This window comes from Ostrinia furnacalis, unplaced genomic scaffold, assembly GCF_004193835.3.
Source record: "Ostrinia furnacalis isolate ACB-3 unplaced genomic scaffold, ASM419383v2 OfSCF1605, whole genome shotgun sequence".
NCBI lineage: Eukaryota > Metazoa > Arthropoda > Insecta > Lepidoptera > Crambidae > Ostrinia > Ostrinia furnacalis.
This window is the reverse complement of record NW_021131844.1, coordinates 96,521-123,072: the sequence shown is the minus strand read 5'-3', so window position 1 is coordinate 123,072 and position 26,552 is coordinate 96,521. Positions and strand designations below refer to the sequence as shown.

The 26,552-nt window shown below is 35.3% G+C and overlaps 1 protein-coding gene across 2 annotated transcripts in view; it reads left to right on the top strand.

Annotated features, from left to right (window-relative positions):
• Positions 1 to 26,552, top strand: part of NGR-A26 (neuropeptide receptor A26) — a 130,492-nt gene that overhangs the window by 15,279 nt on the left and 88,661 nt on the right. For both annotated transcript variants that reach the window (XM_028304906.1, XM_028304904.1), the window contains exon 2: positions 14,465 to 14,488. The gene's annotated coding sequence lies outside the window, so the exon portion shown is untranslated. The remainder of the gene's footprint in view (positions 1 to 14,464; positions 14,489 to 26,552) is intronic.

Sequence of the window (26,552 nt, the reverse complement as noted above, 5' to 3'; positions counted from 1 at the left end):
GACGTTTGTCAAAGTTAAGTAAGATGGTGCAACCCAGCCTAAGTAAAGTAACTTTTAGAAACATTTCATTTAGGTACTCGTACACGCTCTATCATCAAAGGTGTTGTTTTGTTTACTTTAAGGAACGCACTGTTGATAAAACTAGTTTACCTTAAGGTCACGGGTTCTTTTCTTTAGGTGTGCTTGTACGCACTCGGCGTTAAAAATCTGTGAAGATTTAGGGGCGCTGTACAATATGTCATACTTTTAATGTAATTTTTTTATGCAGTCGCTAGCACACCCAATTAAAACACAGTGGTGTGTAGCATTATTGTCAAATGTTTTCCGTCATCACATCAGTCGCAACTCTGTGGCAACCGCTTCTTCGGCGATGTCTCGTAACATCAGAATGATTTTGATTTCTGCCTCGCCTAATAAGCCAGTGTAGTGGTAAATAAAATGGGGAGGCATATTGTTTTTGCGATGAAAATATACGACTCAGTGCCGCTGTTACACGCGATATTTGTTTTTGGGACGTATTTGAGTAGGGTAGTGGAAAACAAGATAAAATCGAAATCATGTTTTGTTGTCATTTCCATGGCCCAACGAATAATGTTTTAGCGATATGAGCAATAAATTAAGAAATTAGGAAGCCCTTATACAGGCAATGATTTAACTGTCTCATCAACTGTTTCATAATTATGGTCAATTGTTTTTTAAAGCTAAAATTTAAAACTATTGATTAATAAATTCTTCTATTCGTAAAATGGTCGACTGATTTTCTAAATGCCATCTAATTGCGAATGTGGGATTACACGCAGTTGTTACAGTTGTTTGTCGTCAATTGTTTTACAAAAAGAATGCGGGTCACATCATTAAAATTTTTGTCGGAAAAAAATCTTTCAGCTATGCTGTAAAAGCATTTTTCCCGTGGCCAAATTTACGAAACTAGTATTTAAACATTATTGTGAAAGCGCGGTATGTGAAAGTACCTATTTTGTAACTTATGAAAATATTATGTCTAGTCAGCACAGAAACAATTTGTGTGCTTATGATAAAAAACCCCGAAATTTTGCACTATTCTATACCATATTATTATGTATGTAAGTTGTTTGAAGTAATATAAACAAACAGTCTTGCTGAGAAAATTAATTCAGCAAAGCTACAAGTTTACACCAGTAAATCTCATTTAAACTGATAACAGTTAAGTGAAGTTATAAAATATGGAATGAACCAAGTTTAAAGCCGCGACCTTTGCTTGATTTATTGGTTTAATACAATTTTAAACAATAGGTATTGTATTTCCAGTGCGAAATTGAATTAATAACTCAAGTTGCGTGAGATTTTGTTCATTCATGAAACTGGTTTCAATGAGCGTGTGGTATAATACCGAACTTGAGACACAGAGAGATTGTTCCCATCCGAAGTTTTATAACATTGATACAAGTTTATTTTTATGACCCGATGGCGTAGTGGCGGTGGTTCGCCAGAAGTAGGCAGTCCCAGGTTCTATGTCTGGTCGAGTAAATTAAATAAAGCGACGAGCAAATTGATGCGATGATAGCCGAACAGCAAGGTATCGCCGAATCGTGATCCGAGGAACGCGGGTTTGATACTCGCCGCTACTTGACTAATTGTGATGAACCCACTCGTAACACAAGTATAAGTAATTCGTGGGCCGTTTGGTGTAGTGGTTCGAAACTGACGACTATGCCGAGAGGTCGCGGGTTCGATTCCCGTTTGTTTGTATTGGACTGGGTGTTTTCTATGTATAACATCTATGTCGTTGTCTAATACCCATAATTATTAAAAAGGCAATAAGTGCAATTGTAGTGTCGTGTAGCGCCAGAGAAGTAGATATAGAAATAGCCTATAGCTTCCATTACAAATTATTCTATTAACGTTTTTAGACCACAATACAAACAATCAACGTTCACAAAATCATAATTAAAAGCAAACAGCAAAGTTTGATTTGTTACTCAAAGGAAAAAGTAGGCCTAATATACCATTATTGAACCACAGGCGATACCAATAAATAAATTGGATACATTTCGGAAAGAGCTCAATAATTTCCGATTCATTAACCATCAATGGCGGTTGGGTCGTTAATTCCTGAACAATGTTTAGTATATTGTGTTTCAATGTTACCAGCAAAAATCAAACGCTTTACATAAATTCTGATTTGCAGACTGATTTATTTGAACTTGTTAAATCGAGTTTAACTTTTTTTTTTTTTTGTTAGTGAGTGTTATTGAACAGTTTGGAAGGTCGAATCCAAGCTTTGAACTCGGTTTAGTGCGTAAACTAGTTCCCATCCTAATCGTGTTTAGTGTCTATGGTAAACTCGGCATTTAGTTAAGTTTCTAAAATTTAAGCCCTGAATATCGACTGTGTGTTAGAAGAATTTGTGGTGAATTCTTGCATTTGTATTTAGGTAACTACATTATTGTTTTGATACCTATACCTACTTTTTGAATTCAGTTGAATTATGAAGAAACCAGTTATAAAGATATACAAGTCATCTATTTTTTGCAAATGGGCTTTTATAAGATTTGATTTGATTGAAACTTGCACACCAAGTTTTCATAAGTTATTGTTTTGTTTTGTTTTAATTTTGTGGACGACACGCACAAAATAAGGCTTTTTTTTCAGTTATTGCAAACTTGTGTGAGTACCTTCTAAGCTATACATATTACGAATAATTCAGGAAATACAGATACACGTGCTAGGTTCTCAGTAACGGCCAACAAGATTGTATCCCATTTCCAGCATGGTTTCCCGTTAACTGTCCAGGGGAAACGTATTTACCTGTTACAGCGAGAGAACTTAATAGCTTAAGGAAAGCTGGCCGCCCCAACTTTTTGAAATATTGTCCATTTAACTTAACTCAACTTTGAAGTGGAATAATTTACAAAACTGACGGTACTGCGTTCAGAATTAGAAGTTGGATGATAATTTAAATGATGTTATAAAGCAGTTTATTTGGTACCATCTGTAGGTACTGTTGCTTTATGTAAACCTTGTAGTCGTTGTTAAACTAACCATTTTTGTTGTGTTAATTGTGAAAAATCTAAAACGTTAATATAGGTAACGGTATCGATATAGCCAATGAGCTGCTGATGTAATGTCAATGTCACACTAGAAACGTCAGAATATAGGAACGCGGATGATTTCGCGCGCTTTTGTGCTACTGACGAAGTGAGGCAAATAATGTGAAAGTTAAGATGGTATCCAGTGTTTTATGAGAATAGATTTACCGGCCTCTAATAGTAGAAATTATACAGAATGATAGAATAGCAAGGGCTGTGTACTCTGCACTGTCACTGAGTCAATACCACTTTGTTTCCTACAAGAAACTCTTTCACGATAAAAGCTACTCGACTTTGGTTGGAATGTTGTCTCGAGGAGTCGGAAACAAAAGAGTCGTTTCAATCCAAGTTACGAGTACGAAAACACATGTTTCCTAATTGTGTAATATTTAATTATTTAGATATTAATTAGCACCGTTGGTTGCTAATTTTGGGTAGATCGTTTGTCTAATCAGAAACTTGATACGTTCAAAAGAAAATCACAAGTTAATTAGGTAATATTACCGCATGGTTAAATTAACAAGATCTATTCAATTTGACTTGTGGGTGTTAAAACAAAAGATTCCAGCATTTTCAATCTTCTTCTTCTTTTCGTGTCGACAACAAACCTACACAGTGTCAGCCCAAAACTCCGCCATAAGAGTGGCGTTGTCAGCAGCACTCATCAAATCCTCCTGAGTGCGTTTGATTGGGCACTCGGGGCACGACATCAGGTGTTTCATTTTCAATGACTTGGCATTTCATCTGAGAAATCCTCCCGATTTTACCAAATCTCCATAGTGAATTTTGTATCGTCAGCACTCTGCATCTGACCTTTACACCTTTTCAGATGATTTACGGGTGATACAGGTGCGTGGGTGTTCGTTCATGCACTTTCGCGAAGCGTAGGAAGTTATGACACCGTTTACGTAGAATGGGACTAAGAATATGCTTTTACTCTTTTAGTTGGGGTGGAAAGTTTTTTTAAACAATATTTGTAATTTGTATTGCCCAAATTACTAATTGTCCCGTTAGCCCCTCGTACTAAGCAAAATATATTTGTGTCACGAGTGGACTCACCACAATAGTCGAGCGGCGGCGGGGTTGGAACTCGCGTTGTATTTATACATCTATTTTTAGTACGTCAATGGATTAGCATTATTTATTTAGGTTTCTCGAATTCAGATCAGATGCAGGGTAATACCTACTTTAAGTCTATTTATTCTTAAATATATGTAATTCTTTCTTGAGACTACTCGTTAAGCGGTCAGTTCCGGTCACTGCCTCAACATGTGAGCCATTTTTATGTCGGCTCTAAAACCCACACGGTACTATTTTTAGCATTATAATTGAGACCAGGGTAAGGACCCACCCAATGTTGGTGCGAATCGTTTTTTTGCATTAAAAGGAGCTTGGCCTCAGGAACTAGTTGCAGAGAAAATTTATAATCATCGTAATATTAATATTTAAATCAACAAACAGGTGTTTGAGAATCGCACGGATAGAGATTTTGAAACAACTTTTGCTGACCTTAAACCTACGTAGGTTCTAGGGCGGGTGAGCGGCGAACATCTAAAACGAACTGCGAACATCTGCGGACGAACGCAAATATTGCTCGCGAGCTAGTTACGACAGCTGATTGGCAAAATATTATGTAGTTGGCCAGTTGAGGTTATATGACCAGTCTTCCTGGAGACACTAATTTTAGTTATAAGTGTCATTTTTTACTTTTGTAGTAGGTATAAGTAGAGTATGAATAAACCCTGAGTATGAACAGTCGCCCGACAAACTAGGGGTCGTGGATTCGATTCCCACCACAGGCAGTTCGATATATTCAAGTTATTTAACACATAATATGTTAATATAACATTATTATTAACCCCGTTTAAGCCACAAGCTATTAAAACATGTTTTAAATTCGTTTTCTTTTTAATTCCTTCCACCGTAGCTGACTAGCATCAGCCCTGTTAAACAAAAGTTAAGCAGACGTTTACCTCGCAACAGACTGGGCACATTGTAATTTATATCATTTCATAATTCCCAAGTTTTACGCGCTCAGTGTTTTACTGCTCATTCCTTCTCCTTTGTACAGTAATTTAGAAACTTTTTAATACGCATACTTTTTGTTTTAGGAATGGCAGACGTGCTCCGACATATTTCTTTGTTTCTTAATGGATTCCTCATTTAACTACTTGGATAACTTTGACTTTGTTGAGAATGTGACCTTTTTAAGTCGAAACAGCAATTATTATTACGTCTTCATTATTGGATGATAATAGCATATTATTATGTAACAAAAAAAATTGAAATCTTATAGATTAAATAGCTGAACGGTGAAGGGGTCGGACTGGCCGACTCGTGATCCGGGGAATGCGGGTTCGGTCTCCGCCACCGAACGACTATTGTGGTGAGCTCACTCATGACACAAGCATAATAATTAGCCTAGTACAATTAGCATACGGGACTATTAGTAAAATAACAAGTTACTAATAACCTCTTTTTTATCTTTTTTAAAAAATACTGCATACTGCTACAGGCACTATTTTTTCTAGCTGTAAGTACCTATACCTGGAAATCCCGTGACGTCACTTGATGCTTTAAATTAATACTCGTTGTCTCATGTGCAAGTTATAACGCGCTAGCTAATTCCAATAAAGTAAGTAACTCTACCTCAAAATGAAACTATTGCGAAAGTGAGTAGATATTAAGACGGCTTGTCCTCTGGAAAAGTTCTTTGAAGTATGTTATAAGAGAGTTCAAGTCTTACGTTATTTTCCACAATATTCTTGTAAAGAATTACTTTCATCTTAATGTCGTCTATTATTAAAGAGTTTGAGAAATGTCACCCCGTACGTAAAGGTTATTGGGATTTTCCAAAAAGCATAATATACCAGAAACCTGTAATTTATCAATTATTTTCAAATGAAAATGGAGTAGGCTTAGACACATTTTTACATTCTAGATTTATAAGGATTTTATAAATCAATTTGATTTGGAAAACAATTCGTCTTTTAAAGGCATAGTTTTTAATTGATTAAGTTTTCTAAAGGTAATTACATTATTATTAATATTTAAGTATATTCACACTTTCGAACAACTTTTAAACCAACAACTTTAAAACATTACGAGTACAGTATAAAATTAGGTCTTCAACTTTTCACAAGCGTAGGCGACCTGTTTAAATATAGACAAACATTAACAACTTACGATAGGTTAAGCACTAAAAATACGTTTACACATACGAATAGTCCTGAAAGGGTATGCTCGGATAAAACTCCATTCAACTCGATTTTAGTTTTATTACTTTGTTTAGGAGTTGTGCCAGTTCAACACGGAATGACGCCTACGTTGCGAACGCGTGTAACGTAACTCAGAATGTAGAGTGCCCGTGTACCTAAATCCCAAACTTCTAATGTACATGTAAATTTTTATATTAAAGTTTCCCAGGAAAGGTTCAAAATGCAACGTGGTACGATATTAAACTCATTTTAAAGTAAATCTGCCGTCAAACGGGGAAACAGCTTGATCGATGCTGCCGATCGGTCTTCTGAAAAGTTTATTGAAGTTTTTATTCTTCTATTTCACTTTGATGGGGACAGAAGCTTAATACTTATTTACACAATTTTTATAAAGCTAATAAAGAGTTTGTTTGGTTGAACGCACTAATTATTTGAGACTATAGATCCGACTTAAAAAAAATTTCATCATCATCCTTTCAGCCACAGGTAGGGTTGCCAGGTGTTTGGCTTTTTACGGTCGTGTCTGGCCTAAAATTGTCTTGTCCGGCCTGTCCGGCTTTTGTCAGACTTTTTATGTGGTTGCCGCGCCAGGCGAAAGTCGAGCTACAGAATAATATCAAGCGCACGCATCAGGATGTAAGCTATGACACTAATGGGGATGTTGCCTGGGTCAAAAAGCAAGAGTTTTAATTAGTCCGTCAGTTAACTTATCAAAAAATACTCTACACGTATTTTTCACTTTTTCAAACTAATGAAAATTTAAAGAGATAAAGCGCCCCAAAGTTCATAAGAAGAGGCCCGTGACGTCAACGCTTGCTTAAAAATGCCGCACGTTGTGACGTCGTGCGCAACTTCAACGCACCATAACTATGTAATTATTTGTTAGATTGACAAATAAAATTATACGTGTCCAATATTTTTTGATATTAAACATTACGGACTAAAAAAATTTTTTTAGGCAACTAGCCTATTAATGTCTGGCCAAATGAAGCACAGAGTCCGGTTTTTGTGTTTTAGGGCCTGGCAACCCTAGCCACAGGACGTGTCGTCCACTGCTGCACATAGGCTTCCCCCAATGACTTACACTTCCTATTTCGCACGGTTGGTAGCGGCCTACATCCAGCGCCTTCTGCTACCTTTATTAGGTCGTCAGACCATCTTGTGGGGAAAAAATGTATTCGTGTTGGATAACCCAATGTGTCGAAGAATATACCAACATGATCACGCTACAACTAAAAGGGACAGAGAAATGAAATGCAAAATGTAACAAAATGAAAAAAAAAAGCAAAATATTTTCACGTGCTGGTCGGGACTATTCCCACCTCTCGTTCCCACCACTGCAACTCCTGTGTAGCCAGGATCTACAGCTTGACCGCCACAAAAACCCAACCAATGAAGGTCAAGTTTGTCCCGGGGGAAAGTTAACTGTCATTGGACCCGCAACGAAATTAATCACGTGCTGGTCGCTAGCAGTTAGACTATACTTGTAACTATAATAATACATTAATTGATCCAGATTTTCCTACCAAACCTAGCCGTTTAAGACGATGTCCAAGCAACACAGACATACGCAGTATAGAGAAAAACTATCAAGTTACGGGTAACCGAATTATACACGTAGGTGAGCTACTTACCCGCAACTAAGTGTATTACCTTAACTCAGGCAGGGTAGAGTAGCCACATTATGTGGAGAAAACAACTCTACCTATTTCAAAGAGGACGATCCTATTCAAATAAAAAAATGGCCAAGTGCGTGTCGTACCACACGCAGTGTAGGGTTCCGTAGTTGTCCGTCGTTACCACAATATATTTCAGAAGTAAGTAATTACTTCATCTAAAGTCACTTTTGATATTTTCTTTTAAGGAATTTTTATAATACATGAGTAAAAGGACTATAACTCTTGAACTAACTGGTGTATCTTAACCGCTATAGTTTCCTTGAGAGTTCATAAAAAGTACTATTATCATGAATTTTTTCAGATTTTTTAAGCCAACAGTTAAGTTTTTAGAGGGGGGGGGGACGGGGGGACACGCCCTACTCGGGAAACTTAAACTTTAACATTTTGCAAACGGATCCCTAAATCAAAACATGGTCTCAGAAAACCCGTAAGCCATTTTAAAAGAGCTATCAAACCATACCCCACACGATGGGATAGAAGATGAAAAAAAATTTCATCCCCACTTTACATGTTACACGTTTTGTCGGCGTGATTAATTTACATACCTCTACAAAATTACAGCTCCCTAATGCCAATAGTTTCCAAGCAAAACCTCGGACAGACAGACAGACATAAATCGAAACCATAAGGATTCCTTGTCAGGACTACGGAACCCTAAAAACAACAAAAACTTAAAAATATTTACTTCACCTTAGCTACAAAAAGTCAAGATCTGATAATCAGCTGTTAGTTTTCGTAAGATACGGCATTATCATTAACCCTACGCAACGCAACGTATTCCTGGGTCTACTTAGTGAAATTGTCACATTAAAATTTTACAAGTCAAATATTTATACTAAAAAATCTATGTTTATTGTCATACTCAAGCGAAATTGTTTGAATTTCATGATACCTACTTGAATTTTTTTGTATAATCTCCACGTCTAATGTCATGGTCACCCCATTTTCAGTAACTGCGGATTCCTCCCCGGGTAAGCGGTGGCATATTTTCTAAGCCCACTACGCCTGTATAATACGCGCATTTGTAAACATGTCGTGTGACGTGAACATGCTTTTTGTCAGTTGTGCCATGGGAACAGTGATTGTTGGGGTAATGCATTCAGAGGCCAATGGAGTTTTATAAACTACGCGATCTTGATATTACAGTTAAAATTATATACCTACTACTGATTACTGATTAGTCTACTGTACGTTTTTATTTTTTAAGTCATGTATCAAACTATCAATTCATACAGTTTGATTCCTTAATTAACAAAAAGAAATAAATAAAAAATAAAATTATCTGTGGGTAGGTATAGACAGTTTCAGTAATTAATCGTTACGGGTTCAATTTCGTGATTGCTTCGTCACCTTTTGTTGTACCTAACTCTTCGCTTCGTTGCGGCTACGAAACTTCGTATGAAGCTTTGTATTTGTACTACAAATTGTGTGACTGTTGCCTTTAGCAACATGAAGAGTTGGTAAAATAGTACAACTTTTAAAAGGCTTCCAAAACACATTTACGCTCTAGTGGCCAGTTTGAAGAGTTGATGTTTTGTTAGAGCCTGTGATATATACTCTACTAATAGTGAAACAGGAATCCTATTTCACTTTTTGTAGAGTTCTTCTATTTAGATCAAAAAGGTTTTTGAGGTTACACTATTCTTAATTCGAAATGAAAAGGAATTTAATGTTAGGCCCGGTTTCCACCAAGGAGCGGAGAAATATTTTCAAAACCAAACCGATTTCAACCGATGGAAACCGGATCTTATGTAATAGCACAAAGAGTATTTGTATAGTAACAAAATACCTAGTATCTTTTACAACTGTTTATGAATTAGATGCCACAGTGTTGTGCAGCTGTCAATGGACAGCGCTCTTTTACGCGCACTCATTCAAATATAGATCGAGCGCGTAAAAGTGAAACTTTTCCATGTTTTATGCCTTCATCCTAAAGTGCCAGTTTTACATATTTATGAGTTACCTTAAAGTTTGTTTTTAATACCTACTTTGGACTCCCGTAAAGCTTTTACGTAGATCAGTTTTTTTATTTGTCTGATAGTGAAGTTTTAGAAGAAACAGTTGGTAAGCAAAGTAAAGGATTAAAGGATCCAGTAGTACATTACTTACCTTACTTTTTTATGCATAACAAGGCAGGTGTTAAGCGAGATGCAGTCTAGGATGGTACGTATCTGCTCTGTAAGAGCCTTTTCACTCTCGCCTTGAAAAGTCCCGGATTACTATTATGAAATCTGTGTAAGTACTGAAGGAACGACAAAACAAAAAAAAGACGCGATCCCGGGCTTTTTCATCCAGCTGCTTTAAGGGTATCTAGCGATGGAATATAAATTCAACATCTAATATTAAAACTTTTTTGTAAAGATTGACTCGAAAAAAACGCGCTAACTCCTACTTCCCAAAATGTTTACATACACCAAGGGGAGGGCGTTATAAATCCCGTTTAAGCGTGGATTAACTATAAAAGCCATAACTAATGGTTATCCACCTTCATAATGACGCCCCTGCGCACCAACAACAGAGTGTAAATGATTTATTCTAGTTAAAATTTCGCGAATGAGAGATCGAGTTTGAAAAAGCACATTGTTTGTACATAGGGTTTCTGCTCGAGCTTTCTCGAACTCGAGAAAACTCGAGAAATTTGGCTTCATTCGAGACGAGAAAAAAATTACCGGAGCTCGAGAATTCTCGAGTTTCGATTTTGAAGCTTTAATATTCTTGAAAGCCTATTTTCTTAGACAAAAGCGAGTTTTTAATTATTTAATAGGTTAACGTTGCTTCTAGACTGGCCTAGTCTTTCCTTTTTTAACTGATTTGATTTGCAAGTAATGATCTCAATCGAAACTAAGTAATAATGTTCACCAACGAGTATGCTATAAATTATGTATGTTTAACTCTGACTGATTTAAAGACTGAAAAATTTGTTAACTGTCTATTAGGTTAGGTACTCGTGCCTCCTTGTAAAGTTTATTCAAGTCGTTATCTTTAAGAAATTTAAACATTTATTAAAAAGTTTTTTTGGTTTATAAAAAAAACTATTTATCGTAATTTTGTTACTTGGACTTGTGTTTTTGGAAAACAAGTGATTTAATTGTAGCTCCAGATTTTTATTGTTATTTATCCTTAAAATACACGCGACTTTATGACTTTTGATTATTAGTTAATATCTATACAGTGTGTCCGGGCTTGTAGTGATCAAACTTTAATGGCGTAATCTATGGACAATTTTATCGATGAAAATACTTCAAATTTGTGGCTTGACCTATTTGTCGCAAAATTACGAGGATTTAAGTTTTTAATTTTTAGTTTTCACCTCTTCCTTCAAAAACAAGTGAAAACGTGGGTAACTTAACATTAATAAGCGAATATTTGATATAATGCGATAGTCAATAAAATTATCTACTAGTAGAAGTAGAAAACACATACAAGTTTCATACATTTTAAGGGAGTAAGAATGGATTTAATTAGAAATAAACATGATTTTTTTCACATCTTTTTCAGTTATTTCCCAACACAAGAAAAACCAGGTCGTTAAGGTATGTTTTATTTGCATTGTATTATTAGTATTTGAGCCATTCTACAAAACGAATGTAAATTTATTAGTCTACGTCTATTAGTTTCGACGTAATTGTTGAACAGAGATACCCATTCCCAGCGGTTCCCATAGTAATCGGAATAGGTTGTGTGATTCTTTCAGGCAGTACATTTTCGCATGTCGCGTGCGCTATGGAAACCACTGGGAAGGGGTATCTTTGTTCAACAATTACGTCGAAACTAATAGACGTAGACTAATAAATTTACATTTGTTTTGTAGAATAGCTCAAATACTAATAATAAAATGCAAATAAAACATACCTTAACGACCTGGTTTTTCTTGTGTTGGGAAATAACTGAAAAAGATGTGAAAAAAATCATGTTTATTTCTAATTAAATCCATTCTTACACCCTTAAAATGTATGTAACTTGTATCTGTTTTCTACTTCTACTAATAGATAATTTTATTGGCTATCGCATGATATAAAATTTTTGCTTAATAATGTTAAACGACCCACGCTATCACTTGTTTTTGAAGGAAGAGGTGAAAACTTAAAATTAAAAACTTAAATCCTTGTAAATATGCGAGAAATGGGTCAAGCCCCAAATTTAAAGTATTTTCACCGATAAAATTGTCCATAGATTACGCCCTTAAAGTTTGATCACTACATGCCCGGACACACTGTATATATAAAAGAAAGTCGTGTTAGTTACTTCGCTTATAACTCAAGAACGGCTGAACTGATTTAGCTGAAAACTGTCAGGGAGGTAGTTTAGAGCCAGGAGAAGGACATAGGATACTTTTTATCCCGTTCGAAACAAAAAAAAAAGTCTGCTTATTTATTGCCATTAAGGCGGAACCAAGTTCGCCGGGTCAGCTAGTTAATTATGAAAGAAGAATTTATTTTTTGTTACATTCCTTGCCAAAATAAGAGGTACTAAATTCTAATATTGATTGTCGTGCAATAAAAGTAGGTACATATTAGATTAAAAAACCTGTGTTTTTATTAAATTTCAACCGATTTCAACAGTTTTCATTAAAATACTCGAGACCCGAGAAAACTCGAGACTTTGGCCTCGAGAATTCCCGAAACTCGAGAAAAAAAATAGGTCGAGAAATCAGAAACCCTATTTGTACATCATTACATTTTTAACCCATATTTATGCGCAGAACTATTTAGGTCCCAGATTTTTATGTAATTTGGGATGTTTAAAGTTTCTTTTACCGCCTTTTATCGCCTAAGATGCGCGCCGCGATAAGCGGTTATCACGCCATTTTATCGATTTTGCCCATACATTTTGACGTCGATAAAAGTTATCACGGGGCGCATATTAGGCCTACAGGCATCCGCAAGACAACATGTACCTACTATTGGGTCGTTTTCGTGCCTCTGGGCATATATGGGCTAAGTATACAAACAAGGTTTTTAATTACGACTTTGTTTAATTCAAAGCCAAAGTGTGCTTCGTTTCATAAATGTTTACAAGATAAAGTTATCAAATTAACCAAGTTTATATTATCAGTTTGATAAAATATTTTTGAGAAACTTTTAGAACTCTTCAAACTCATACTCGATTTTGTGTTTCGTTAACAATGTGAAGTTTGTTACTATCGTATGAACAAATGGTGTTTCAAAATCAAATCAAAAATATGTATTAAATTTTTACCAGTATTTTAACACTTTATGAACGTCAAAAATAACAAATAAAGAAAAAAGCAGGTATCTTTTGGGTCCTACCAGAGCTTTGCTTTGTTTATTGTTTTGACTTTAACACAGACCACATTGTGTATTCTGTGGACTCTAACCAGTAATAATGGTATAATGTATAAAATAATAAACTAACGCTGAAGCGTCTTAACCAGGTTCTACCTTACTCTAAATATGACACAGGTAGGAAATTCTCATTTGTCAGTATTCCAGGATCTTACAACCAATGTCCCTAAAAAGACCTCTGAAATTTCCCCTGCAATCACATGGCTATTGTTAAATAGGGATATACCTGTCTAGTTCATAAATTAGATTAGAGGAAGGTCGACAGCACAACATTTTATTAGGCTCGCAAAAGATTTTCTAAACACAAAACACAATGTTGACTTGACAATATGCAAATGGTCCCTAAATCTCAGAAGGCAAAATTCTTTTCCAACCTTATTCACATGATTTTTTTTTATCTGCGACTCCCAAACTTTTTTGAATAATGACCACACTGTCTCTCTACGAATATTTATAGAGTTATAAAAACACTGACCTCGCCCAAACTTATCCTCTTAATACCAATTTATAGTCCTATTATTACGCTAATTTGTTTTTAGCAAACCAGACATTTGGACTAGTGTTATCATGATCATATACTATGGCATCTTTTCACTGAATCACTGTCCGCAATTTTCTCGAGGTAGGGATATGAAAGGGTTTATAAGAGATCCATACATTAAAAAGCAAAGAGTCGTCATTATCATTTCAGACTGCGGCTGTCCATCTAGGCGTAAGATCCGCAATCATGCAACCTTCCAATTTTTTGTCTTCGTTCCATCGAGTATGAAGATTCATGGTCAAGCAAGGAGTACGAAGGTTGAGAACCACTTCTTCACTTGTAACAACTTTGGAATACTTTGAATTCATTTGTCCCATTGTACTGGACTAGCGAACTTGCGGGGCGACATATAAACTTCTAGAGCTTTTGAACTTGTGCGATGACATAGAAAGTTTTAGGCAAAATGTTAGAAATCTGAAATTCTATGCGACTTTCACTCAACTTCAAGACTGTCCTAACCTAAGGCTTTTTGGTTTAATTTGCACCACATAAATAATTACGTTTCAAACTTTAGGTAGGATTTTTTTCGGATATCTCGGTTTTAATTGCTCTAATAATGAAGATGAATATTGTAAAGCATGCGATAGCTTTTTTCTAAAGTATTTTTCATATTATATTTTATGTATTGATTGATTAATTTATTTTTTCACAGGTATTGGCAGTCTAATTTCGCATTGTAAGTACTTTTTATTTTACCTTTCCCAATACCTGTCTAAACAGACGCGAAATTCAAAGGGTAAATCCAGATTATCACTCGTAACATAAATTCTACCTGACAGGATTTCACAATTCGCCTTCTCCTCCAGTGGTTTGAGAAAACGAGAAAGATATAAATCCTAAGAATACTTAGTTTGAGCTCTTTCCAGTTTATCCTGGATTTGTACGTCTTTAACATATCGTATGATATTAAAATATCAATGTAACATATTATTCTGATTTATTTTCAACTAGCTTTTGCCCGCGGCTTCACCTGCGTGAAATATTGTGTCACGGATCGGAATAAATTATAGCCTATATGTTAATCTGGGTTACAAACAATAATTAGGTACTGTAAAGTTTCAACAAAATACGTCCAAAAGTTTTTGCGTGAAAGAGTAACAAACATCCAGACATCCAAACCTTCGCATTTATAATATTAGTAGGATAATATCGTACAAACATTCTTCTATTAGTAGACAAATGATCTAATTGGGTTTGCTAAATTTGATTTCACCTATTACCTAATTTTCTTATTACCAAATAGGATTAGTTTTCTTTGTATAAGTCCTTGAACCATTCGTCTAATTAGGTATTTAAATATTTCAATACAAATGTACTAAGTTTAGTTCTAAGTACCTGAGCAGTAGTCAGCCTAATTGATTTTAACACAGCAAAATTATTACATAACTAGCGGCCGCCCGCGACTTCGTACGCGAGTTCGAGTGGATCCCGTTTTACCTGCTTCATCTATCTTACGCGGTTTAGATTTTTTCATACAAATGTTTTTCCCGCTAACTCCCGTTCCCGTGGGAATTTTGCAATATCCTGTTGTAACTAAGCTTTAAGTTTACTAAGGTACCTTTCTATGCTTGCTAAATTTCAAGCATCTAACCTAAGCGGTTTGGATTTTTAATACAAAAGGATTTTCCCGCTAATTCCCGTTCCCATGGGAATTCCTAAGTATACTATAACCTGCCCAGGAGTATGAAAAATAATTGTACCAAGTTTCGTTAAAATCCGTCCAGTAGTTTTTGTTTCTATAAGGAACATACAGACAGACAGACAGACAGACAGACAGACAGACAGACAAAAATTTTACTGATTGCATTTTTGGCATCAGTATCGATCACTAATCACCCCCTGATAGTTATTTTGAAAAAGTTATTTTCATGTACAGAATTGACCTCTACAGATTTATTATAAGTATAGATAGATAGATTTCGGTATGTTGAAACTTTTGTTTTTATTCGTTAACGATGTAAATTGTTTAACTGGTGCGGGGATAGATAATTAAAACACATTAAATTCCACCATTGGAAAGAAATAAAGTAATAAGGAATGTGAAGAAAAAGATCACCAGAAGTAATTTTCAGTCCAAAAATATTAATCAACTGGCGGCCGCCCGCGACTTCGTACGCATGGATCCCGTTTTACCCCCTTAGGGGTAGAGTTTCGTAAAATCCTTTCTTAGCGGATGCCTACGTCATAACATCTAACTGCTTGCTAAATTTCAGCCCGCGCGATCCGTCCTGTGGTTTGGGCTGTGCGTTTATAGATCACTATGTCAGACACCTGTGAGTTATAATTTAGACTTTAACTCGAGTTCTTCCTCAAACTCTTACCAACATTTGCCGCATAGGTCCTTTTTAGGGTTCTTCGTGTAAAAGCCGTGATCTTCCCAAACAATTAACACAATAATGAATTCGGTTTCGTGCACGTTAGCAGGTATCCGAAGATCTAAATCCTTGTCAAGACCCAGATATTTATTACACGTGTTCCGCCTTAATGTGGAATTCAATTGCGGTGTTTGCCGTTTGCATTTCGCCTTCGAAGTCAAGGGAGCGGTTTAATTGAATAATGCCAAGTAAACTTCTTGCTATTTCAGGTTTGCCTCAAAGACTTAAACCACAGTTAAACAAGAACATTTAATTTTCAAGTAGAAAAACAATGAATATTAAAAAAATCACGTTAGATTAGGCATCGGCTCCCTTAATAAAAAGTTACATCCTAATTGAACACTGTTTTAAAGTGACGTTTAGTACCTATGGTAGGAGTTTAGTTTCTTTCATGGTACTTATTTCACCATTAGCAATTTATAAATGTAGAATGTCGTGCCCTGAGTACCCAAGCAACTGCACTCAGGAGGATTTGATGAGTGCTGCTGACAACGCCACCCTATCGTGGCGGAGTTTTGGACTGACACTGTGTGTAGGTTTGTTGTCGACACGAAAAGAAAAAGAATGTAGAAAATATTTTTAATTGTGGCTGCCACTAGTAAAAGAGAGTGGAGCTACTCTCATTATGGTCTATCTAATTATGAGAGAATATCAAATATGATACATGATTTGGGACTCAATTTGGGACTTTCATAAAGTTAATTTATTTTAATTTTGTTAATTCATGTTTATTTAAAGTCTTAGCAGAGATTACTCACTACATTACTCAACAAGACTATAACAAATGTTTCTCAAAACCGAAAAGATTCGCGTAATTCCTCTAAATATTTAGCTGCCACGTAACGCTCTCGTTATAAAGTCGATTTTCATTGGAAACATTAGTCAATCATCCAAAATCCAGACACCGACCGCAACAAAAATGCTGCGAACTCGTAAAAGTGAGCCAGATGCCTGTTAACCACTAAAATAGGTTATTAGTACTGAGTTGTAGATTAAAATTTTTATATTTTAATAAACCATAACAACAATCACAACATTTTAACGGTTGTTCGCCAAGAATTATGCATTAATGTTTTATGTCGGAATGTAGCCTTTGTTTTACAATTTTAATCACATTAACCACTGGAAAAGGAGTTAGGTATCACTCAAATATGAATTTATGAATAACTGTGTAGTATTCTTTCAAGCATGTAATGAGTTCGCAATGGATATTTAAAATTTATCTGGAGACGTATTGTTGAATAAGTGCTAGAATATAAATTGCATGCGAATAATGAAATAATCATAAATCATTCATTATATTGATTCTGTATTCGAAACAGAAGAAGAAGGTAGGTATAGGTACTTTATCAATACGCCTCCAAAACTAAACTGCTGACGATGTCATAGTGAATGAATGAACGCCAAATAAATGAATTAATAAGTTAAAAATTCATTAATTTATGGTGAGATGAATGAATGAATGAATAAATGACAAATGAATGAATGAATGAAAGACAAATGAATGAATGAATGAATGAAGGAATGAATAAGTCAAATATTCATTAATTTGTGATGAGATGAATGAATGAATGACAAATAAATGAATAAATGAGTAAATAAATACTTCACTCGCATTATTATTAATCGTAATTCCAGGATTCATTCTTACTAGTGCATTTGATAGAACCTATCAATATTCTATTCTTCCATCAACCCTCTCATTAGTCAATAACACGAATCTGTAATTCGGTTGTTGTTTGTCCCGGCTCTGTCACTGAATAATTGAATGAGAATGAAGGACTTTCCCATCGGAATACGAAATTACAAACAAGATTTGCTTATTTAAAAACCATTTCTGTTTTAGAAGCCTTAAATAATATAAGTCACTCATAAACAGTGAGAGACCTTGAGCGAAAGCCCGAAGTTGGATGCTCTACAAACGTAGATACGGGACATGAAGAGAATATTATGTGCTTACATACAGGGTGTCCCAGAATGGGTGAATCAAACTGATAGGGGAGGTAGTAGCTCTTCTAATGTAGCTATCCCTAAAAAATATAAAATAAGATTTTGAGTTCGGATTTTTTAAAAATAAAGTGCTCTAAACTCGAAATCTAGTCATTATTTTCAAAAGTTTGTTTACGGATAAACGAAGCGATCACGTACAATTAATATTTGTGAGAAAAAAGTACAAACAAACTCCAATCGCAGCAATTATAGCCAGATACTTAGACAAAGCTGATATATTTTCTCTTTTTCAAAAACATTTTTTTTGTGTCCTTATGCGCTTTATTTTTTAGGGATAGTATATTAGTAGAGCTACCTCCCCTATCAGTTTGATTCACCCATTCTGGGACACCCTGTATACATAGGTACTACATAGTAACTAGAGGTGAACAATTATTTTAGCTATCTCATTTCTGTTTAATTTGCAGCCAGGTAAATATCTACACCAGTCTAGCCGGTACAGCTTTATATGTTGTGCTGTAATTGTATTAATAGTAGCATTAGCTAAGTGTCCCCTGTTCTTTTAGCTTTTAGTAGAGGCTTCCTGTCAAATATTAACTTTTTATGCTTATTTCTCGCACGTAGACTATTCCTGGCAGGAAAGATGAAACTTAGTTAATATTATTAAACGCTATTCAAGATCTTTTTTCCGCATGAATACGTTACATTAATATCAATAAAATGTAAAGACGGTGGTCTAGAGGTGTATTTCTAAAGCATTCGAATTTAAATTTGTATCTCAAAAAACACAAATCGTGTATTTAATGTTGTACAATATTCACACAAACTCTATATTCGGACGTAATATCTCGCTTACGCTAAAATTTGTTACGTTAAATATCCATGGACGACGATGGCCACTTACCATTAGGCGGGTCATTTGCTCGCGTGCCTTCTCTAAGTATAACATAAAATTACAAATAACCACGTAGCTTTTAACAAAGGCAGGTTTTATTCTTTTGTAACCAACAATAGGAATGTTAACAGTTCTTTTATATTCATCGCAATTTTTATGCCAATAAAAACAAAAGGTTTAGTACTGCATTATGCAAAATTGCAAACTCGGATGTCATGACAATGCAAATGTTATAAAAACGCGTATAATCAAATTGTATCGCAGTAAGTTGGGGTCGTCATAGCCCAAATAAACATAGCTATGACATAAAAAGCAACAAAACAAGTATGGCGTTATAAAATAAAAAGTTGTGTGCATTTTATCTAGAATACGTGATGTAAGGGTACTTTTTACGACAGAAACGTGCCCTACATTTGACCTGATATTAACTTTTTCTTCTCTAGCTTTATAAGGTAAGTATAATATTCTACTCTAATGAAAAAACAACTTTTCTATTTCAACCTTAAACAAAATATCTTTGCGGTACGGTTTTCCGAACAACGTAATTAATTAAAAACGACTTCTCTACTCCTCTTTTCCAAATGAGTAAGTTGTGGTCCTGTGCGGGTGGGTTAACACATATTGTACCAGTGTAGTGACAAAATTGCTGCAAACTGGCACTAAAAGTTTGGCTAAATACGCTTGCAGCGTTTTTAATTTACCTTTGACATATCACGTGAAATTACGTAGCGTTTGTAGCTGCTGAATCTTCTGCTACACCGCATTCGAGGTATTTGTGTAGCAAGCGAATTATCCTGCGACGCGTGATGCGAAATTGCGGTGTGTTCTTCTTAAAAAGATCGTGTGGTTTAAATCGACCGTGATTTATGGGCCAGGAATCAGTGAATCATCAGTAGAATCAATTGATTCTAATTTCTGAACTAAAAACAGTGGGATACCCGTTTTCAGGACAACTACCTACCATACCTACGCGGAACCTATTTATACCTACCTCTCATTAGAGATGTTCGCATGAGAGAAAACGTCTATCGAACATTTCAGGATAACTACCATCCACAATTTAAATATTTTAGGATCTACGTACTTATACGATATTTGTTTTAGCGAAAGCGATAGATAGATCAGAAAATACGAAAGCAATTTAAGCAAAATGAATTAAAAATAATAAAATCAAACAAAAATGTAATTACTAATAATCCACCATGTTCCGTTTTGATGCGTCATCATCCTAATGGGATCAATATTTAGGTAGCATTTTACAATAAACCATTTTGTTTGCAATATCGAGAACCACATAAAATATCTGCCACAGTATGTTTATTTTCATGTGCAGTCGTCCATAAAAACTGGTGAAATAAAATAATCGTGCGATGTAAACGGCAAGCGATATAAATAGGACCGGACAGCCAAAAGAATAGTATCCGCCTTTGTTTCTAGCGTGGGAGCAAGTATATCACGAGAATTTTTGATTTGTAGCGTTTAGGAGCAATCGAGAGATGTACGGTAGCCTCGATATACATAACAGGGATGTTATGGATATGAAGTTTCGGTTATGGATACGATTACGGATATCAGAAAAATATTATACGGGTTTCGGTTACGGTTACGGATAGTAAATCATTTTGGATTATCCGAAAGTTTCGGATATTAGAATTTTAAAAAGGTAAAATTCAAATAGCTAGAAGCTTCGCTACCCACATAGCTACTTTATGTAGGTACTATGACGGTACCTATGATAAAAGTAAAACAGGCGGGTGTATCAGAATGGTGCCAGGGGATGCCAGACAAGTAACAAATATTAAAAATATTAAAATGTAGACTAGCCGCCTTTATCCGAAACTTTTGAATCGGTTTCGGTTTCGGTTACGGATATTTTTTTATTTCGGATATCTGATAGTTTCGGTTACGGTTACGGATATCATTAACATCTCCGATACATAATACTTTGGCGCGATACAGTCTAAAAATGGTATTACGAGAAACTCAAGACTGTATTTGAATGATGTTTAAGTAGTTTTAAGCCTAAGTGGCAGACCAAGTTATTTTGGGACCTCTGAAAAGGGCCAACATTACTGATAAAGAATTTGAATGAAGGTTAAAGTATCAGCTATTCGTTCGTTCGTTTCAGCCAAATGACGTCCACAGCTGGACAAAGGCAATGAACGGTCCTGCGCTGCCCGCATCCAGGCTCTTCCAGCGACCTTCACCTTATAGTCAGCACTTTTTAAACAGATACCTAAGATACAGGCAATAAATATTGCTTAGTTTAGGTATCATTAATTACTTACGCACACTAACCTTAATTTTATCGAAACCAAACTTGTACGTGTTTAGGCTAAGTTTTTATACAGTAATAAATTTATTCTTATTCTTATTCACCAGATCGTCAGTCCACAGTAGAACCACCAAACCACCACCTAGAACCAAATAATATTAAAATTTAACTGATCACAGCTAAACATGAGCCTTAACCTGGTTTAAATAAGCTTAAAGAGTCGATTCTGTATTTGACCTTTTAGCCTATGACTTCTTATCTGCGAATTAACGAACTACAAAGGTAATAGCTGGACGAGGGAAGAGTAGCGGGTCTCATCTCACACTCTTAAACACATGATAAGTGATTATATGAAAAATAACTCAACGTTATGTCCAACAGTGAACTTAAGTAGACTAGCGTTGATGACACAGTGTAGTGAACCTACTGCTTGTAGGGATTTAAATCCTGCTGTGGATTAGATGATTTATTGGACTTTACAGCAGTTTTGATATTGTAATGTAGATGCGCCAAAACAGAATTAATGTTTGTAATATCGATGCTACATAAATTGTCGAGTGTCATTTAGGTATTGCCTACAAAAGTTAAGGAAATTCAGTAAAAACTCGTACAAGAATGATGAGATGACATAATTGAACATTTATTACCGCTAACTGATAAGAGAGAGGCTCTTACCATTTACTTTTGTATGACTAATATTTAGTTTAATTTATAAACCTGACAGTTTTCCTGAACTTTCAAGGAAAACTATAACGGTTAAGATACATTAGTTTACGAGTAATAGTCGTTCAACTCGTGCATTATACAATTTCTTACCTATAAAATACCTTAGAAGAAAACATCAAAAGTGACTTTAGATGAAGTAATTGCTTGCTTCTGAAATATATTGGTAGCGACAGGCAACTACAGAACCCTACACCACAGAATAAAATAATAGTAGTCTACACTGCGCGTGGCACGACACGCACTTGGTTAATTTATTTTAATTCTATTTTGAACAGTGTAATCTATTGCTTGACCATCAAAAATTACTTTGTACGGGATAAAACACAGCAACATTGAGAAGCTTGTTCTAGTGTTGCCATAAGATAGGCGAGCAATTTTTTATACATAATTATGTATAGTTTTTAATTAAAGCTTACTACTGAGAAATGCCTCATTATCCGAACCAAAACGTTGAAAATACAAAAAAAGTTATTATAACTTGGGAAAGTTTTTCTTAACTTTTTCACCTTTTGACATTACATTTAAAAGTAAGTTGGGTAGATGTTCATTTTAAGAAACTTCAAAGGTATCTTAAAGTCAAAAACCTAATTTAAACTACAAACAAGACCTATTTTTAGTCCACGGCATCCATCGAGATTCCATTGAAATGGCTCCAGTATCGAGTTTTGCACTTAGAGCTATTTACCAAGATATCTCACTTTGCAACTGAAGCCTCTCAGAAAGTTATTTTAGATTTTATAGGACAAGTTTTAAAGGCGATATTAACTTGCAGTTTAGCATCACGTTAACGTTCTTAAGATGTGAATAAATTCTTTATTTAGTGATGTCGAGGTGTGGATTGTATTATTTCTTAACTAGCACCTTGAAACGGTACCAATAATAGGTTACAAAATAAACTAGATCTATCCGAAAATTCAATGTTTCCAGCTTCCATACTAAATGTATGCCAGCCACACAAATGGCTGAATACGGGCGTTAATATTTGTGGTTTTACTAAGCTATCGATACATCCTTTTTTAGTGTTAGAAAGAGTTAAGATTACGAGAATAGCTTTTCTAATCGTAAACTCCTAACGGCCACGTGGTAGAGTTCATTTTACACTGCTATAAATCTCTAGGCAGAAACTAGAAAAACGTTTAGAGCCTATTTAGTCAATTTGAGACTTATAGACAGTAGTAAAGTCTAGAATTCGCAAGTGATAGTACAATAAACTTTCTTTACGAGGTTTTCATGGGCATTCCATCATCAAATCCTGAATGGGTCATAGTGATAATGTCAACCTTGGATAAATCCTACTACTTAGTGAATTTTTTTTTGTAGCGCGGAAGATTTTTTATGTTTTTTTTTTTATGTGATAGGAGGCAAACGAGCAGACGGATCACCTGATGGTAAGTGATTACCGTCGCCCATAGACACGCGCAGACCCAGGGGCGTTACAGGTGCGTTGCCGGCCTTTAAGGTAAAGATACGCTCTCCTCTTGAAAGCTTGCAGGTCGTATCCGTCCGGAAACACCGCAGACGACAGTCCATTCCACAGTTTTCTAATTTTAGTTTTTACAAAATACGGCAAAATACGGAAATAAGACATCCTTAGTATTTTTATTATTTCTAAACATTTTGCATGTAGCCATCCACAAACATTATAAAAATATTCACCCAGAATAATTTACTTTGAGTTTCCTTATTTTCTTACAATAATAAAAATATCCAACATCTTAACATTTCTGAGAAAGAATTTAATTTCATATTATTACAAGACGATAATGTTATAAGACGATAATATATCAAAGGAAAACCGTCCAATGGGAAATAAAAAACAAAGTACCGATAAAAGAAACGAAGTGTGAGTAAATAAATATTTTTTTACATTTTCTTTACTTCCCGTCGATGCTAAAAATGCTTGTGCGGACGACAGCATATCAGACTATATTTTTTTGTTGCAAACTCGCTCTTAATACAACTGCTTAAGATGCATAGTGTTTAAGCTTGACGTGCCTTCGTCTGTACCATTTCCCCTTAGCTAGGCGGATCGCTTTTCTGGCAATTACCCATAGTACACAGCAACTGACGTAGAAAAATGTTACGTTCCTTTTTTGACCCCGGCTCATGCCAATGTTTCATTTTTTAAGTTTGTTTTTCTCGCTACGTCATTCTGAATAGGGCTGTAAAGGAGTAGAACAGTGCTTTCTACAAAATAATGTATTGAAATAATTAGAGCTCTTGCTCTTAAATTAATGCTTCTTTGTTTGGGGTTACTTTTAAAACATTAGTCACGGGAAATTGAAATTTACTAATAATAGAGCTAAGCGCCAAACGATTTCAACTATCTGATAGATCTTACACAAACTCAATGTGAAAACATTTTTGAAAAGAAAAACTAGAAAAAATACACAATGACACGATGGTTATTTATGAGAACAGTAATTGCTACAATTTCATAGTAGAAATCGATGACAAATTAAATGAATCCCCATAAATAGACAAATCATAATAAAGTATTTTTTTAAATATTTTCAACAAATCTAAAGTTCAAAAATCTTCATTTGTAGCAATCACTGCTTCATGACACTTGTAGGCCAATCCTTCGCAAGTCAACCCTATTCAAAATGGCCGATTGAAAACGAATAAAACCCCGCAAACAGCAGATCAGCTTTGTTTTCACGGCCTTGCAGGCGGAATGTATCCGGCGCCGCGCGGCAGGCATCTCGAGTGCCGGTTATCTGCCACTGCCAACGCTTTTTAGGGTTCAACGGACTGAGAGAAAAACGGCATCGCGACATTAAAATAAAGTATTTTTTGCTTATTGCAACAAATTAGCAAATCGTAGCCCAGTATTATGAAACGACACACCAAAACACAGATAAGTACTAACTACTTTAGGGATGACTGACACTTAAACTTAACCTTACACTATAACTTATATTCATAAATAAATATTTCAAGACTTTGTGGTCAAATCTTTAGTACAAAAAATTTGGTGAAAATGTAGTTAGTTAGTTTTTTTTACCAAAAATGGACAATTGGGAAAACGAATAAAACGCACCGCAAACAGCAGATCAGAGCCCCGATTACAGTAACTTTTAACGTCTAGAATCCAGACGCGCTTCATCGATTCTGCGATACGATTGGTCAAAACAGCTGACGTACGCTGTTGAACGACCAATCGTATCGCAGAATCGAGAAGCGTGTCTGGATTGGAAACGTTAAAAATTACCGTAATCGGGGCTCAGCTTTGTTTTCACGGCCTTGCACGCGGAATGTATCCGGCGCCGCGCGGCAGGCATCTCGAGTGCCGGTTATCTGCCACTGCCAACGCTTTTTAGGGTTCAACGGTCTGAGAGAAAAACGGCAGACAAAAGACAAATAGTGTTTTTAACAAATGGCGCAACTGATAGCAAATCGAATGACAGTTATACATGTACGATTTACGGTAATAATAGATAGAACGTGTGATTGGACAGAATTTATTGATATTAGTTCGTTTAAGTTGTCTAAGCTTGAGTTTGAATTTCAAAATACGTTCTTTATGATGTGTTGTGAACACATTTTTTAGAAAAAACATTAACACCAACAAATAATTACTGATAATTTAATTCAAGACAGTAAAATTAATAATGTGATTAATTGATTAATATTTTATGGCCATCAAATGTTGTTTTGAAATAATCAATGTACGGAATCATAAAAGTAGTGTCAGATTCGCCCTTGACCACATTTTTCAGCAGTGCTTAGGTGAAAATGGGAGATACCAAGCTGTCGATTAGCGTCCGATTTTATCTGACGCGTTTAATGTGATAAACTCGAATTTATTGTTGCGATGCTATTAGTTTAATGGATTTTATCATTATGGAAGGGTGGAATTTTTATTAAGTGCAAGCATTTTAGGCTACTGTCTACTTACTTAAGTCTGGCCGTAAGCTTTCTGAACACTATACCACAGAATAAGTAATAGTACGTAGTTTTAACGCGTTCACTAGTGAGCGCGTTAAAACAATATATGAAAATGTTAGTTCTTGACAGTTTCCGCCAGGGGCGCTGTACAATCCGTCATACATTTAATGTCATTTTTTACGCAACGACGCGACTTATAACGACGTTTGATGTAAACTCACACTAAGCCCTCTGGAATAAAATAAAAATGTGTCAATATAAAAATAAAACAATATTAAGTACTCTACATTTCATTACAATGATTTTTCAGTTCCAATAATGTATTCATGATATTGTACGTGATACAGATTAACATCTCATGTACAGGAACCCGCATTTATTTCAATCAGCACATCATGAAACATGTGCAGAATTTATTGTGTATTCATCACATATTATTATTAAACTGTAATTTCAGCACGATATACTAGGCAGAGCTTTGAAATTTCAATGTTCAATTAGAATGACGTAGTTATTTAAGATATAAGATGACAAGTACCTAATAAATATTAATAAGTGATGTCTTAGTAGGTAATGGTGATGGTCCAGAAGTAGGAATTATATGCCATATGGCATAGAGTTCGCCTTA